The sequence below is a fragment of the Stenella coeruleoalba genome (genome assembly GCF_951394435.1).
Source record: "Stenella coeruleoalba genome assembly, chromosome: 11".
Taxonomy (NCBI): domain Eukaryota; kingdom Metazoa; phylum Chordata; class Mammalia; order Artiodactyla; family Delphinidae; genus Stenella; species Stenella coeruleoalba.
Window position 1 is genome coordinate 25,822,821 of NC_137157.1, and position 14,731 is coordinate 25,837,551.

Here is a 14,731-nt window from a genome sequence, read left to right on the forward strand (position 1 = left end):
ATTGGAAGATGGATTCTTAACCACTGGACCATGAGGGAAGTCCCTCAAGGTGGATTTTTAACAAGCAGGAACTTTATCCTGAAGGCAGTGAATGGCAGAACCACTAAAGAGTGTAGCATAGAGCAAACAAAATTTTATTGTAGTTAGATCACACTGGTGGTATTCAGAAATGGATTTGAGGGAGCAAGACCAGAGGCAGGTACAGTAGTTAGGACACTATTGCAATATATATTCTTGGAAGGAGGTTCAGAAGTCCTGTTGGGAGCAGAAATAAAGAGGAGGGATGGACTGAAGAACTATTTAAGAGGTAGAATCCACAGGAGTTGGTCATAGATTGGCTATGAGGAGAGGGAGGAAAATTCTAAAGTGACTTCTAGATTGTTGGCCTTGAAGGCTGGCTAAATGGTGGTGATATTGACTGAGATTGGGGAAGTGGGAAGAGCAGATTTTGGGGAGAAAATGAAATGGCACCCTCTCCACAGACTGGTTGAGGCTAACTTGATTGTACGTGTAGCAGATGAAGTCAACTTTGTGTTTGTTGAGTTTGAGATACCTAGAGGATGCTCAAATGGTGGTGTCCAGGAAGCTAAGAGCATTTAATTCTGTCCCTCTGGGAGAATCAACACTAGAGATTTATGGTAGACCTGGGACGCATCAGCATAAAATATGGTCATTCAATCATGATTCTAAATATGACCCAATGGTCATGACCCATGATTCTAAATATGACCATGTGGTAAAAAGAGCAGTTGACACAGGATGGAATTCTGTAGAACACCGGTAGGTAAAGGAAGGGGGACAGGGGATTGAGGAGGAGAAGCCCATGGAGGAGACAGAGAAAGAGAGAATTAGCAGTGTTAAATACAACAGAGAGGGTCAATGAGATGACTAAAAGATGTCCATTCACTCATGTATCCATAAATTATTTTTTGAGCACCTGCTATATTCAGCATGCTGTAGCAGTTAAGAGCTCAGGCTCTAGAGCCAGACTGCCATATATATATATAAAATCCATGCTATTATTATCATGTGTTAGCCACTCTTCAGGACTCCAGGGATACAGCTGTGAACAAGACAAAGTCTCTGCTCTTATGGAATTTCCATTCTATTTAGAGGTAAGAGGAGTACAGACCATAAAAACAACAACAAAGAATAAGAAAATAGCAGCTAAATGCTAAAAAGAAAATAAAAGAATGATATGATAGGAAGCTGGGTGAGATGGGACAGTGTAGATGGGGTGGTCAGGAAAGGCCTGTCTGAGGAGGCAACATTCATGCTGGAACTTGAAGACGAGTAGGCATGAACCATGAGAAGATATAGGGGCAGAGAGTTCCAGGTAAAAAATGAACATATGCAATGACCCTAAGATAGGAACAAATTTGGTCTGTCCAAGGAAAAGAAAGAAACCACATTTATCTTTAAATCTTTTTTACGGCACATGATCTTTTCACGGCACATGATCTTTTCACGATCATGGTCTTTCTGACATGTCATATTGGTAAAGCCACAGGCACATAGAAAGCCCTAAAATTCGTGTGGCAGATACTGTAAGTTGGCTCACTAAACACACATTCCAACCCCTTTCTGTGAAGAAAGCTAAAATGTACATTCTTAGACTCCCTTGCAGATAGATTGAGACTTGTGATAGTTTCTGCCAACTTACGTGGCATAGATGTAAGATCGCAGCTGAGCCCAAAGAGAGGGAGAGAAAGGGAGAGAGAGCAGATTCTCTGCAAAGCTTGGTTTGGTTCTTTGTGGGCCTACATTAAAACATTTCCATGTTGTGGTAGGGCATTTTTTTCCAACTGCATTGCATTCAGTCATGGTTCTCTGGTCTTGCCAAAGATTCTGTGAGCTCTTTAGTTTCTTTCATGTACTTATTTCTGCTTAAGCGAGCCAGAGTGAATTCTGCTGTCTGCAACAGAGACTCTTGATTTATATGATGCCCTACTAATTCTGAAATCTCAACAGCTTCTCAGCCTCCTTCCCCAGCCCCACCCCATCTCATTCTTCTTTGGTAAATCTGGCTGTTTCTAAGAACAGGACTCTCAACCCCACTCAAGAACTGAACCTCTTCAGCTGACATGCAAGATGATTTGTTAGCTGTTTAATCAAGTACTTCCGGGTCTGGCATAGAGCTAGGATCTGTGAAGTCTATAACAGTATATAGACGACATTCTTTTGTCATAGGAATACGCAATCCAAGACTTAAAATGAAAATAATCATCACAAGAATATTTAAAAATGATTAGAGGATAATGACTAGAAAATATTAATAACAGTAGTTATTCATTTAATGAACGTTTACTATGTGCTAGGTAATAAAATAATTACATGAATTCGCTAATTTTAACCTCAAAGTCCTATGAAGCATGTATTATTATCAAGCACTTTTAAAGATGAGAGAGCGGAGGCCCAGAGAATTCGAATGGCTTTCCCAAAGGCACACAGCTAGTAAGTGGTGGAGGCAGGATTTCAACTCCCAGTCTAACTCTAGAGCCATACACTTAAAACCACGTGCTTGCTGTGTGCTGGACACTGAAACATGTGTTATCTTATATAATCTTCTCAATGATTATGTGAGGTGGATGCTCTCTTTTTTCAGCTTAATGGATAGGGAATCAAGTCTCAGAAAGATCAGATGATTTTCTCTACAGCTCTTAGTAGAAGAGCTGCAAGTTGAACCAGCATCTTCTGCCCTTAGATCTAGGGTTCTTTCTGCTAAACCATACTTCTTTTCCAATCTCACTCACCAGTTTCAGTTAGGATTGAATTCAGCCACATCTTACAGATAGCCAAAAATAACAACGGCATAAGCAAGCATGGGTTGTATTGGGTTGGCCAAAATGTTCGTTTGGGTTTTCTGTAACATCTTATGGAAAAACCCGAAAAAACTTTTTGGCCAGCCCATACAAGAGGATCAGAAATAGGCAGTCCAAGCTGGTATGGAAGCTCTATACATGCAGGGACCCAAGCTCTGTCAGGCTTCCATCCCACCGTAACTAAGGTGTAACCTTCATTCTCATGGTCTAAGACAGCTTCTGGAACTCCAACCATCATAATCATGTTCTAAGTAGTAGAGTAGAGGAAGGAATGCAGAAGAAAAGTCCAAATGACATGATCTAGCTATCTTTTAAGGTTTCCCGGAAACTGGTGTATTTTACTTATGCTTACATCTTAGCAGGCAGAACTGAGTCATGTGGTCATAACTCATTGCAGTGGAGTCTGGGAAACTAGATCTTCATTAAGAATAGCCACGTGCCCAGCTACAAATAAAGTGTTTCTTTATTACGGGAGAAGGAAGCTGGATATTGGGGTAGGTAGAGCTTGTTGTCTGCCTACCCCTTTTGGCATGAATCTTTGAAGGCTGCTGTAGCTGTGAGTAGCTAGCTTTGAAGGCTGTTAGCTGTCCTAGCAGAAGCAGATGACAGATGTCAAACAGATGACTCACAAGAATTTAAGTGAAAAGGAATTAATGGAGAGATGGGGACTTGCCTGGTGGTCTAGTGGTTAAGAATCCACCTTCCAATGCAGGTGACGCGGATTTGATCCCTGGTTGGGGAAATAAGATCCCACATGCCGCGGGGCAAATAAGCTCTTGCGTCACAGCTAGAGAAGCCCGTGCACCACAACGAAGACCCAGTGCAGCTAAAATTTAAAAAAAACAAAACAAAACACAGAGGAATTAACAGAGAGATGATTTTCAAAGGTTTGGGAAAGATTCAGGGAACCGTAAAGGGATGGTGAGACATCCAGAAACTAGCAACAGAAGGCAGCTGCTACCAGCCCTAGACCCAAGGGAGAGAGAGGGGCCAGAGACTGAAGACACCAGGCTCTCCATCTTCCTGCCCTCCCATCTTCTGCAAGCAGCTGCCTGGGTCTAACAGGGTGAGGGAGCCTGGGTGATGCAGCCCCAGAGAGCAGCCTTCAGGGCCCAGAGCAGGTGGAGGAGGGCAGAAGATGGTGTGGAACCAATAGAGAATATCCAGCACAGTCACCTCTGCAAGGTGCCTCCAAGCCCTATGTCCTTCCACATACCAGGGCAAGGTGGCTGGCCTTTACGGTGAGAAGATTTGCAGCTGTTTGAGTTCAAAGAGAGACTGAAACTTCCAGCCAGGGTACATATAGGAAGGGAGAGCCTCCAGCTGTGGCTTGGAGACGTTTGAGGAATGCTTTGTCAGCTCAAGACTCGGTACAGAAGTGAGACGATAATCTGTCCCCTCTTTGGCCGAAAAGGGCCAGGAAAGTTACCTGCTTCTTCTCTTTACAGTTTTATAGCTCTGAGCGAGCTGCAGAGTGTGCAAGAGTGAGTGGGGCTGGGGGGCTGCTCGGAACCCAGATGCCTCTGTGCACTTTCTAAACATCCACGTGCAGGCCAAGAAGAGCAGGAAAACTGGGAAGGAAGGGATATCCGTCTTGTCACACTTTTGTCTCCTCTGTTGTCTTATATTGTCTGCTATTGTTTTGTTTATTTTTTACTTTATCTTTTAAATTATTTAAAGCTTTAAAAATTTTATATTGGAGTATAGTTGATTTACAATGTTGTCTCAGTTTCAGGTGTACAGCAAATTGATTCAGTTATACGTATACATATATCGATTCTTTTTCAGATTCTTTTCCCATATAGGTTATTACAGAGTATTGAGTAGAGTTCCCTGTGCTAGGCAGCAGGTCCTCGTTGATTATCTGTTTTATATATATTAGTGTGTATATGTTAATCCCAACCTCCTAATTTATCCCTTCCCCTCACCTTTCCCCTTCGGTAACCATAAATTTGTTCTCTAAGTCTGTGAGTCTGTTTCTGTTTCGTAAATAAGTTCACTTGTATCATTTTATAGATTCCACATATAAATGATATCATATGATATTTGTCTTTCTCTGTCTAACTTACTTCACTTAGTGTGATAATTTCTAGGTCCACCCATGTTGCTACAAATGGCATTGTTTCATTCCTTTTTTTTTTTTTTTTTTTTGCGGTACGCAGGCCTCTCACTGCTGTGGCCTCTCCCCTTGCGGAGCACAGGCTCCGGATGCACGGGCTCAGCAGCCATGGCTCACGGGCCCAGCCGCTCCGCAGCATGTGGGATCTTCCCGGACCGGGGCACAAACCCGCGTCCCCTGCATCGGCAGGCAGACTCTCAACCACTGTGCCACCAGGGAAGCCCCATTCCTTTTTATGGCTGAGTAATATTCCATTGTATATATGTGCCACATCTTCTTTATCCACTCATCTGTCAATGGACATTTAGGTTGCTTCCATTTCTTGGCTATTGTAAATAGTGCTGCAGTCAATATTGGGGTGCATGTATCTTTTTCAAATTACGGTTTTCTCTGGATATATGCTCAGGAGTGGGATTGCTGAATCATATGGTAACTCTGTAGTTTTTTAAGGAACTGCCATACTGTTCTCCATAGTGGCTGTACCAATTTACATTCCCACCAACAGTGTAGGAGGGTTCCCTTTTCTCTACACCCTCCCAGCATTTATTGTTTGCAGACTTTTTTTTTTAAAGCATTCCTTTTTATTTTTAAAGCATTCTTTTTCTAAAATTAAATTATTTATTTATTTTTGGCTGCGTTGGGTCTTCGTTGCTGCGCGTGGGCTTTCTCTAGTTGTGGTGAGCAGGGGCTACTCTTCGTTGTGCTGTGCAGGCTTCTCATTGTGGTGGCTTCTCTTCTTGCAGATCACGGGCTCTAGATGCGTGGGCTTCAGCTCTTGTGGCTCACAGGGTCTAGAGTGCAGGCTCAGTAGTTGTGGCACACGGGCTTAGTTGCTCCACGGCATGTGAGATCTTCCCAGACCAAGGATCTAACCAATGTCCCCTGCATTGGCAGGTGGGTTCTTAACCACTGCGCCACCAGGGAAGTCCCTGTTTGTAGGCTTTTTGATGATGGCCATTCTAACTGGTGTGAGGTGATAACCTCATCATAGTTTTGATTTGCATTTCTCTAATAATGAGCGATGTTGAGCATCTTTTCATGCTTTTTGGCCATCTGCATGTCTTCTTTGGAGAAATGTCTGTTTGGATCTTCTGCCCATTTTTGGATTGGGTTATTTGTTTTTTTGATATTGAGCTGCATGAACTGTTTGTATATTTTGGAGATTAATCGCTTGTCAGGTTGCAGCATTTGCAAACATTTTCTCCCATTCTGTGGGTTGTCTTTTTGTTTTGTTTATGGTTTCCTTTGCTGTGCAAAAGCTTTTAAGTTTAATTAGGTCCCATTTGTTTATTTTTGTTTTTATTTCCATTTCCTGGTGGCGCAGTGGTTGAGAATCTGCCTGCTAATGTAGGGGACACAGGTTCGAGCCCTGGTCTGGGAGGATCCCACATGCCACGGGGCAACTAGGACCTTGAGCCACAACTACTGAGCCTGCACGTCTGGAGCCTGTGCTCCGCAACAAGAGAGGCCACGATAGTGAGAGCCCCGCGCACCACGATGAAGAGTGGCCCCCACTTGCCACAACTAGAGAAAGCCCTCGCATAGAAACGAAGGCCCAACACAGCAAAAATAAATTAATTAATTAATAAACTCCTACCCCCAACATCTCCTTTAAATAAATAAATAATAAAAAAATAAAGTCAAACTGGAATTAGTATAAAGCTGAATGTGAAAGCAGAAAGGGTGCTTAGAAATCAATCTAGTTCTAGCCTCTCATTCTGCAAATGAGAAATTAGTGATAAACTCAGAGAATTACCACTGACCAGAGGTTGGAAGGCAGTCATGAAAGAGTGAGTGAGTGCATGAGTGAACTCAAGATCTTAGAATGGTGGCCATTTGCCACATTACTTAATCCTATGTGCTCTGCTGAGGCAGCAACACTGAACCTGGTTTGGCCCTTTGCAAGAAGAGCCAGCAGAAAGAGCAATTACATAATTCATTTTCATGTTAGAGAACTCAGTGCCTGATCAGCAGAGTCTAAAATAGAAATAACTTCATACAGTTCATAATTTTAAAAATTCTATTAAAATCCCCAAGTAGAATTTTGCAAGCAATATAGTAATTTTCTTTAATTTTAGAAATGGTGAAAATATTAAATATCAAAACTGCTCCAAACAACTTACATGAGTTTTTTTCCCCCAACTACATCTTTTTCTTTCCCCCTACACATGCACGCACACACACACATGATTGTAAGATACACAATTTTTTACAACTTATCTCTGATCGGGACCCAACCTATAATCAATGGCTTGTTCTAATTTAGTTTACAGAATCATTTTCTTTCTTAGCTTTACATAAAATAACGGTGCATCTTAAAATGGCTGACAAGTTAAAGTATGGTGTCCATGTCCATAAATATACCTAAAAGATGAACTAGACATTTGGGCTGGTTGAATGTTCAGGAATCCTAGAGGGGACCTGGCTGATCCAAGTGTCAGAAAAACCACAGAGTTCAGGCGTTTCCACTGGTACGTTGTCCTCTTCATGTGAGTAGAATGTGCGTACTTGAACCTGGGACCCATTAAGAGGCACTCTAGCCTTATTGATAGTTTTGCCAGTGTAATTCTGGAGAAATGATTAATTAACACAGTACGATTGGATATACCTGAATCCTTTTAGGAAGAGATACTTGAACATTTAGATGCTGCATATTCTAGTGTTCAACCCTTACAGTGTTCAGTGTTTGTGCTAGGCTTCTGTAGGCAACACTTCAGCTGTTAGGAGATGCCGCAGAAGCCAGAGGATTGGGTGAGGCCTCCCACCTGGGTCAGCAAAGCCCTTCTCTAATAGCCTTGCTTATTTGGGGAGGGTGAAGGGATTTCTGCAGTGAGAGGCTGAGTCCTTGGCTTGGTTTCAGGGTCCCTAATGGATGTGCCAAAGTCTCTGACTGGCAAACTCCTCACAAAATAATAATTGTTCAGATGCTGCTGAAGGTAATTAATTCGGTCTTTGGAAAGCTTCCTGCTTGGTGCATTCAATTTGAAAGGCCACCTCCTCCCAGCATGTGCCAAACACAATCCCTGGAACGACAAAAGAGGGTCATAAAAGCCGAAAGTATTGCCAGTACTGGCCCTTTGAACTAATGCAGAGTTTCCATGCAAGTGGGCATCGGGGTGGATGGATTTGTTTTCTTCTCTACTTGAGCGATGAGGTTTTCATCATTTGCTGCGTTGGTTTGGAGCCTTTAGAATAGTGTCCCCAGACATGTTTCCATTGAGAGCACATGGCGAGCTGGAGACCTGCCGGGAGCCTTGCACGTGGCTTTGTCCATCAGTCTGTTCTGCCCAACCCAACTGGGCAGAGCTACAAAACACAGAAGCACGCCAGCCAGAAAAGATTTGTTCAGGATCATCCTGGAGTTTTGACTCCTAAGGTGGAAAAGAATGCAGAATGGAGAGTCCTCTCAAAGGCTGATTTTAGGGTAGGGAAGCTGAAGCAGTCAGCAGAGGTGTCCTGTTCAGCCGACACAAGGCTCTCTCTGTTCACTCATTCGCCAAATATTTATTGTGCACCTGCTGTGTGTACATCGTCTTCTAGGCCCTGAGGATACAGAAATAGCAGTCAGTAATACAGACAAAATCCCTATCCACATGGATCTTCCCTTCTAGAGGGTAGAGACAGTAAGCAAATAGATGAATAGAGCACATCAGGAAAGGATAAATGCTGTGGAAAAAATAAGGCGGGTTAAGGGAGAGGGAGCTGGGGTTAGTGGTGTGAGGGGAGGTCCAAGAGAGCTGGGGGAGAGCTGTGGATCATGACGGGCTTTTCAGGCTCTCCAAGATGAAAGACTCTGGAGGAGTTTGAGCAGAGGAGTGCGGTGATTTGTGGCATGTTTAACAAAAGTACTCTGGCTGCTGTGTGAAGACTACACCATGGCAGGAGGCAAGGGTGGAAGCAGGGAGATCAGCTACGAGTCTACTGCAGTGATCCTGATGAAGATGAGATGCATGGACCAGGATGGTAGGGGTGGAGATGGAGGGAGGTGGTCTGATTCTGGATGTATTTTGCAGGTAGGACCATCAGGATTGGATGAGGGATGGCCAATGGATTGGATATCAGAGGCATGAGAAAGAGGTACATGAAGGACAACTCCACGTCTTTAGGTCTCCTCAACTGGAAGAATGGAGTTGTCATCTATTGAACTAGGGCCACTAGAGGTAAAGCCAGTTTTGGGGATAAAATCCTGTTCTGGACTTGTTAAGTCTGAGATGTGTATTAGATATCCAAGTGGAAATGCTGAGTAGACAGTTGTGAGTCAAGGACAGAGTCCTTGGGGCTACTGTTAGAACACACCCAATGCTGACGCGTCAACCCTGCCTTACATTGCCTTAATGATGGAGAGTCAGGCAGAGCCCGGGATCAGGGCTTTCCACCTTCTGGGGATTTATTTAGAGAGGTAACAAGAAAGTAAGGTCCTAACCTGGTTGGCAGATGTTTGGGTGAGGTCTGTAACTAAACAAAAAGTTCTGTACTCTCCACCAAATGCACCAGTCTAAACCTCTCCTGACACTCACCCCTCAACCCCACAGAAGCAGCGACCATAGCCGTGATTCTGTCTCCTTCCTGAAGAGCTACTACCTGGCCACCTGTGTACTTTCCACTTTTATTTTATTTTATTTTTTTAAAAGATGTATTCTTTTTTTATTGAAGTATAATTGACATACAATATATATTAGTTCCAGGTGTACAACATAGTGATTTGATTTATCTGCGTTACAGATTGATCACCACACTAAGTCTAGTAACCATCTGTCACCATACAAAGTTATTGCAGTGTTATTGACTATTTCCTGTGCTGTACATTACATCCCCATGACTTTATTTATTTATTTTTTTAAATAGATCTTTATTGGAGTACAATTGCTTCACAATACTGTGTTAGTTTCCGTTACACAACAAAGTGGATCAGCCATATGCATACACATGTCCCCATATACCTCCCTCTTGAGCCTCCCTCCCACCGTGCCTATCCCACCCCTCTAGGTCATCGCAAAGCACTGAGCCGATCTCCCTGCGCTATGCTGCTGCTTCCCACCAGCCAACTATTTTACATTCGGTAGTGTATATATGTCGGTGCTACTGTCACTTCGTCCCAGCTTACCCTTCCCCCACCCCATGTCCTCAAGTCTCTATTTCTACCTCTTTATTCCTGCCCTGCAACTAGGTTCATCAGTACCATGTTTTTTTTTTTTTTAGATTGCATATATATGCGTTAGCATACGGTATTTGTTTTTCTCTTTCTGACTTACTTCACTCTGTGTGATAGACTGTATGTCCATCCACCTCACTACAGATAACTCAATTTTGTTTCTTTTTATGGCTGAGTAATATTCCATTGTATATGTGTGCAATATCTTCTTTATCCATCAATGGACATTTAGATTGGTTTCATGTCCTGGCTATTGTAAATAATGCTGCAATGAACATTGTGGTACATGTCTCTTTGTGAGTTATGGTTTTCTCAGGGTATATGCCCAGTATCCACTTGTTATTTTAAAATTGGGTAATCAAGAGAACAGTGGCTTTGTACTGAGATTAGTATTTAAATCTTGGCTTTGTTGCATGCTAGCTGTGTGACCTCGGGCAAGTCTCTTAACCTCTCTGAGCCTCAGTTTCCTTATGTCCATGTATCTCACATTCATTTGACAATTGAATGGAATTATATATGTAAATAGGCTACCCCTGTGTATGGCAAATAAGAGGTAATTGTAATGGTAAATAATATGTGTCAGCCACTATTTCATACATCTTTTATATATTTACTTAAACATCACAACAACCTCATGAGGCAGAAAATGTTGTTATTTCCACTTTACATCTAAAGTTAAGTAACTTGTCCAGCTAGTAACTCAAGTAGCTTAGCTATAGGAATTACTCTTTTAACCACTATTCTATACTGCTTCTTAAATACTTTAAATTTTTTTCTTCTCTCTCATTTTCAAATATTTATATTACATGGCTCAATTTTTCAATTTGCAGTTTATATTTTTCCTTGTTATTAAGTTGCATTCAGTGTCTGACCATAAGACAACTATCATCCCCTTTTCGCTAAAATAGGCAGTTTAATGCAATGGCAAGAAAAGAAAAATTCAAATTTTCTGAAATACAAGAGATAAGGTCTTGGGCTTCCCTGGTGGTGCAGTGGTTAAGAATCTGCCTGCCAATGCAGGGGACACGGGTTCAAGCCCTGGTCTGGGAAGATCCCACATGCCGTGGAGCAACTAAGCGCATGCGCCACAACTATTGAGCCTGAGCTCTAGAGCCTGCGCACCACAACTGCTGAGCCTGTGCGCTACAACTACAGAAGCCCACGTGCCTAGAGCCCATGCTCTGCAACAAGAGAAGCCACCGCAATGAGAAGCCCGCACACCGCAACCAGGAGTAGCCCCCGCTCGCCACAGCTAGAGAAAGCCCGTGCGCAGCAACGAAGACCCAACGCTTCCAAAACTAAAATAAATAAAATAAAAAAAAAGAGAGAGAGCGATTAGGTCTTATTGCCAACCCTCTCTGTGGGAAGCCCAATCAGTGTAGCCCAGCATACAAAACAAGCTGGAGACGTGACTGTCTCCTTGAATAGACAAGAACTGACCCCGCCGCCCCCAAAAAAATGTTTTTGGAAAGCCATGAAAATCTGAGCAGAGAGTGAGGGCTTTGCAATTTAAAATGTTAGGAGAAGCTATTTGTACCCTGCATGTGTGCATATATATACATATATGAGAAAATGTGTGCCTGTGCGTGTCTGACGGTGTGTGTGTGTATGTGAATGCATGTGTGTAAGGTGTGTGTGCATGTGTGCCTTTGGAAGATGTAACGCTTACTGACTACCAGAGGAGTTGGCTCAGTGGGTGTTTGGCACAAAAGGTTGGGCTGGGATTAATTTTCTGGTCTATTTTCCTTCAAATCACTGAGCTAATGACACTGAGAAGGGAAAACAGTCTCCAAGGAGAAAATAAAATCACGTTTCTCATGAAATAGGTCTGTCATATTTAACAAATAAAAGTATAGGACTCCCAGTTAAAGTTTATCTAAAATTAAACAGTGAATAATTTTTTAGTATAAAGGTGTTCCATGCACCATTTGGGACATCTTTTACCAAAAAATTATTTATCTGAAATTCAAATCTAACTGGACATGCTGTGTTTTATCGGAAACCTTACCATGAAGGAGAATGAATTTAAATAGCTGCTGATTTTTTAAAATCTTTTAAAATCCACAAACTGCTTGTGGACTAGAAAGGTCTTTGGTTCTGGCTGGGGCATCAACTCCTTTTTTTCTCTTTCACAGAGTTTCTTAATGACTTGACACCACCATCTGCGAAATGGGGAAATAATCTGATGAGCACTCTGTCCTCTCTCCAGGGGAAAACCCTGTAGAATTTCACATCCGTACCCTCATGTATAATGGCCTGGGGCACCTCATAGAACTCCATTCTGCTCTCCAATAAAAAACCAATTAAGACTTTTTAAAAAGGATTCTTATGATACGTCTTAATTGCCAGCCAGGATCCGGCAGTGTTCAATTTCTTCTTTCTTTTTCCCTTTCTCTAGCTTGCATGGTAACAGAGTTATCCCTTGAGGGGAGTAGCAAACTCTGGGAAGTCTCCGGAAGAAATAGCACATTGATGGGAATGCAGAGAGGAAACTTCCCATGACCTCTGGGAATCCCAAAGCACACACAGGTGAGACCCAGGATCCAGAGGGCCCATGATGGTGTGACTGGAGGGGAGCCCTTTGGACCACACAGGACTCTTCCAGCTGGAACAAAGCAGCACGTAAAGGTGAGCCTCAGGTTCTCAAGTAACTGTCCCTGGGTTCGTACTTTGTCTGTCACTCTCTTGTTGTCTGAGCTAGAACCTCCTGGACCTCTGCTTTCCTCATCAGTAAAATGGCTGAAATACTAGTGCCTCGGTCAGAGTTGTTGTAAGGACTAAGTGTCAACATTAATAAAACCATGTCTGGGACTTCCCTGGCGGTCCAGTGGTTAAGAGTCTGTGCTTCCACGGCAGGAGGCATGGGTTTGATCCCTGATCGGGGAACTAAGATCCCACATTCCGTGCGGCCAAAAAACAGAAACCCGTGTCTGGCTCTCAGGAAGCACTTCATAAATGTTAGTTGTTATTATTATTTCTTGTTCTTGCCTGGGACGATTTTTGCTAATAAGTTCAGTTATAATTTTTATTAATAACCTTTTCTGATGGTAGGTGTAATGCATGTTCATAGAACAATATGTAGAAACAGAAAAACCACAGGAAAAAAATTAAATCAGAAATACCCCATAAAGCTATCTCTGGTTTTTAAATTTTCTCTGCATATACTAGCTGTTCTCAATGCCAACAGTGCATCAGAACAACCTGGGAAGCTTTTTAAACTACAGACGCCAAACCAGTCAGTGACAATATTGTACGTTCAGTTTTGTGAACTGCTTTTGTCAAGCTGCTTTATCTCTCGTCATCATTATTCTTCTACAGTGTTTTATTTTTTTTTCTTATGGCTTCAGCTGTGGTTTCTAATAAGCCCTGACCCACTGCTTTTCACCCAGCAGTCTTCTCACAAAATGAATCCATTTAAAAATGTCATCACTCCCGCCTTCTCTTGGCATCTAATCTGCCACAGTGGGTGAACAGAAAGCTAGTCACCATTATTCATTCTGTCCCTCTCTTGAACTTCGGCTCCCTTACTGATGGCCATGAGTGACTCTGGCCCTCAGTCGTCACTCTGCGGCTTTGTGGCTAAAGCTTGAGATCATGCTGGCAGAGGTGCCGGTGTGGGTTTGCACATTTTCTTCCCTAAAATATGAACTTGACGTATAACTCTGTTTTTCATTTAGAGCTCAGCCGACCATGGTGGCGGTTATTTCAGCTCAGAACAGCCTCCAAGGACTCTAGGGGGAAATTTCCTTGCCCGTCCAACTGACATTCTAGGAAAGTAAAATGACATTAAAATGCCATTAAAAAAATCCCTTGTAGATAGCTGTCTCCAGTTACTGATGAATGAGACTGGGCACAGAGTGAGCGAAGGCTCTAAACCAATTAAGAAGCAAACACCAACCATTTATGCCCATCCTGCTGCCAATAACTGAAATTAGTGAAATAAATGCAGCAATCACAGGACAACAAACATCGCCCTGACTTTCTCTCCTCCCAGGCTGATTCTTCAGCTTCTGAGTGGAAGCACAAGTGACGGTTGTTTGAAAAGTTTTCAGAACGTTGCAAACCAGAGGTTTCTCAAGAAGCGCTGTGATGAAATGTGCATTTAGGTATCATTTGTATGGAAGAGCAAGAAGCATGGACTATGGCAGGTTCCTAACTGGTCTTGGAGTGGGGAAACCAGAGGAGGTCTCAACCCCCAGAGCTGGACCATCTGCTTTGGTCTGTGGCCAGGTCAACTGAGGGATAACAATAAGGGCTGCAGGCCACTCTGAGGACAGTAGGATGTTGCAAAAAGAGGCCTGACCTGTTCAGCAAATGAACAGATGCAGATGAAGGCGGCTTACAATTACTGAGGAATGATGTACCAGGCACTCTTCAGATTGATTGAGGAAACACTGGAGAACAGTCTCTTCTCTCTCAGGAGAGTAAGTATTTTGAATGGTGCTCATAGGATAGCTTTCTGTTTAAGAGTGAAAGAGATGAAGGTTATTAGAAAGACGAAGCCCATAACGTTAATTGGGGGTGTGCTGGCCTATTCCCCTCATTGCAGGCCTTAGGAACAAAAGTCTTAAAGGGCTTCTCTGGTGGTGCAGTGGTTGAGAGTCCGCCTGCCGATGCTGGGGACACGGGTTCGTGCCC

General features: G+C 42.9%; 1 protein-coding gene across 2 annotated transcripts in view; it reads left to right on the plus strand.

Annotated features, from left to right (window-relative positions):
• TMCC3 (transmembrane and coiled-coil domain family 3) overlaps window positions 1–14,731 on the plus strand; it is a 396,915-nt gene that overhangs the window by 12,637 nt on the left and 369,547 nt on the right. The window contains exons 1-2 of one of the 2 annotated variants that reach the window (XM_079937185.1): window positions 9,048–9,101; window positions 12,492–12,721. The gene's annotated coding sequence lies outside the window, so the exon portion shown is untranslated. Of the gene's footprint in view, window positions 1–9,047; window positions 9,102–12,491; window positions 12,722–14,731 lie in introns of those variants that run through there. The other variant, XM_079937184.1, reaches the window with a different exon arrangement.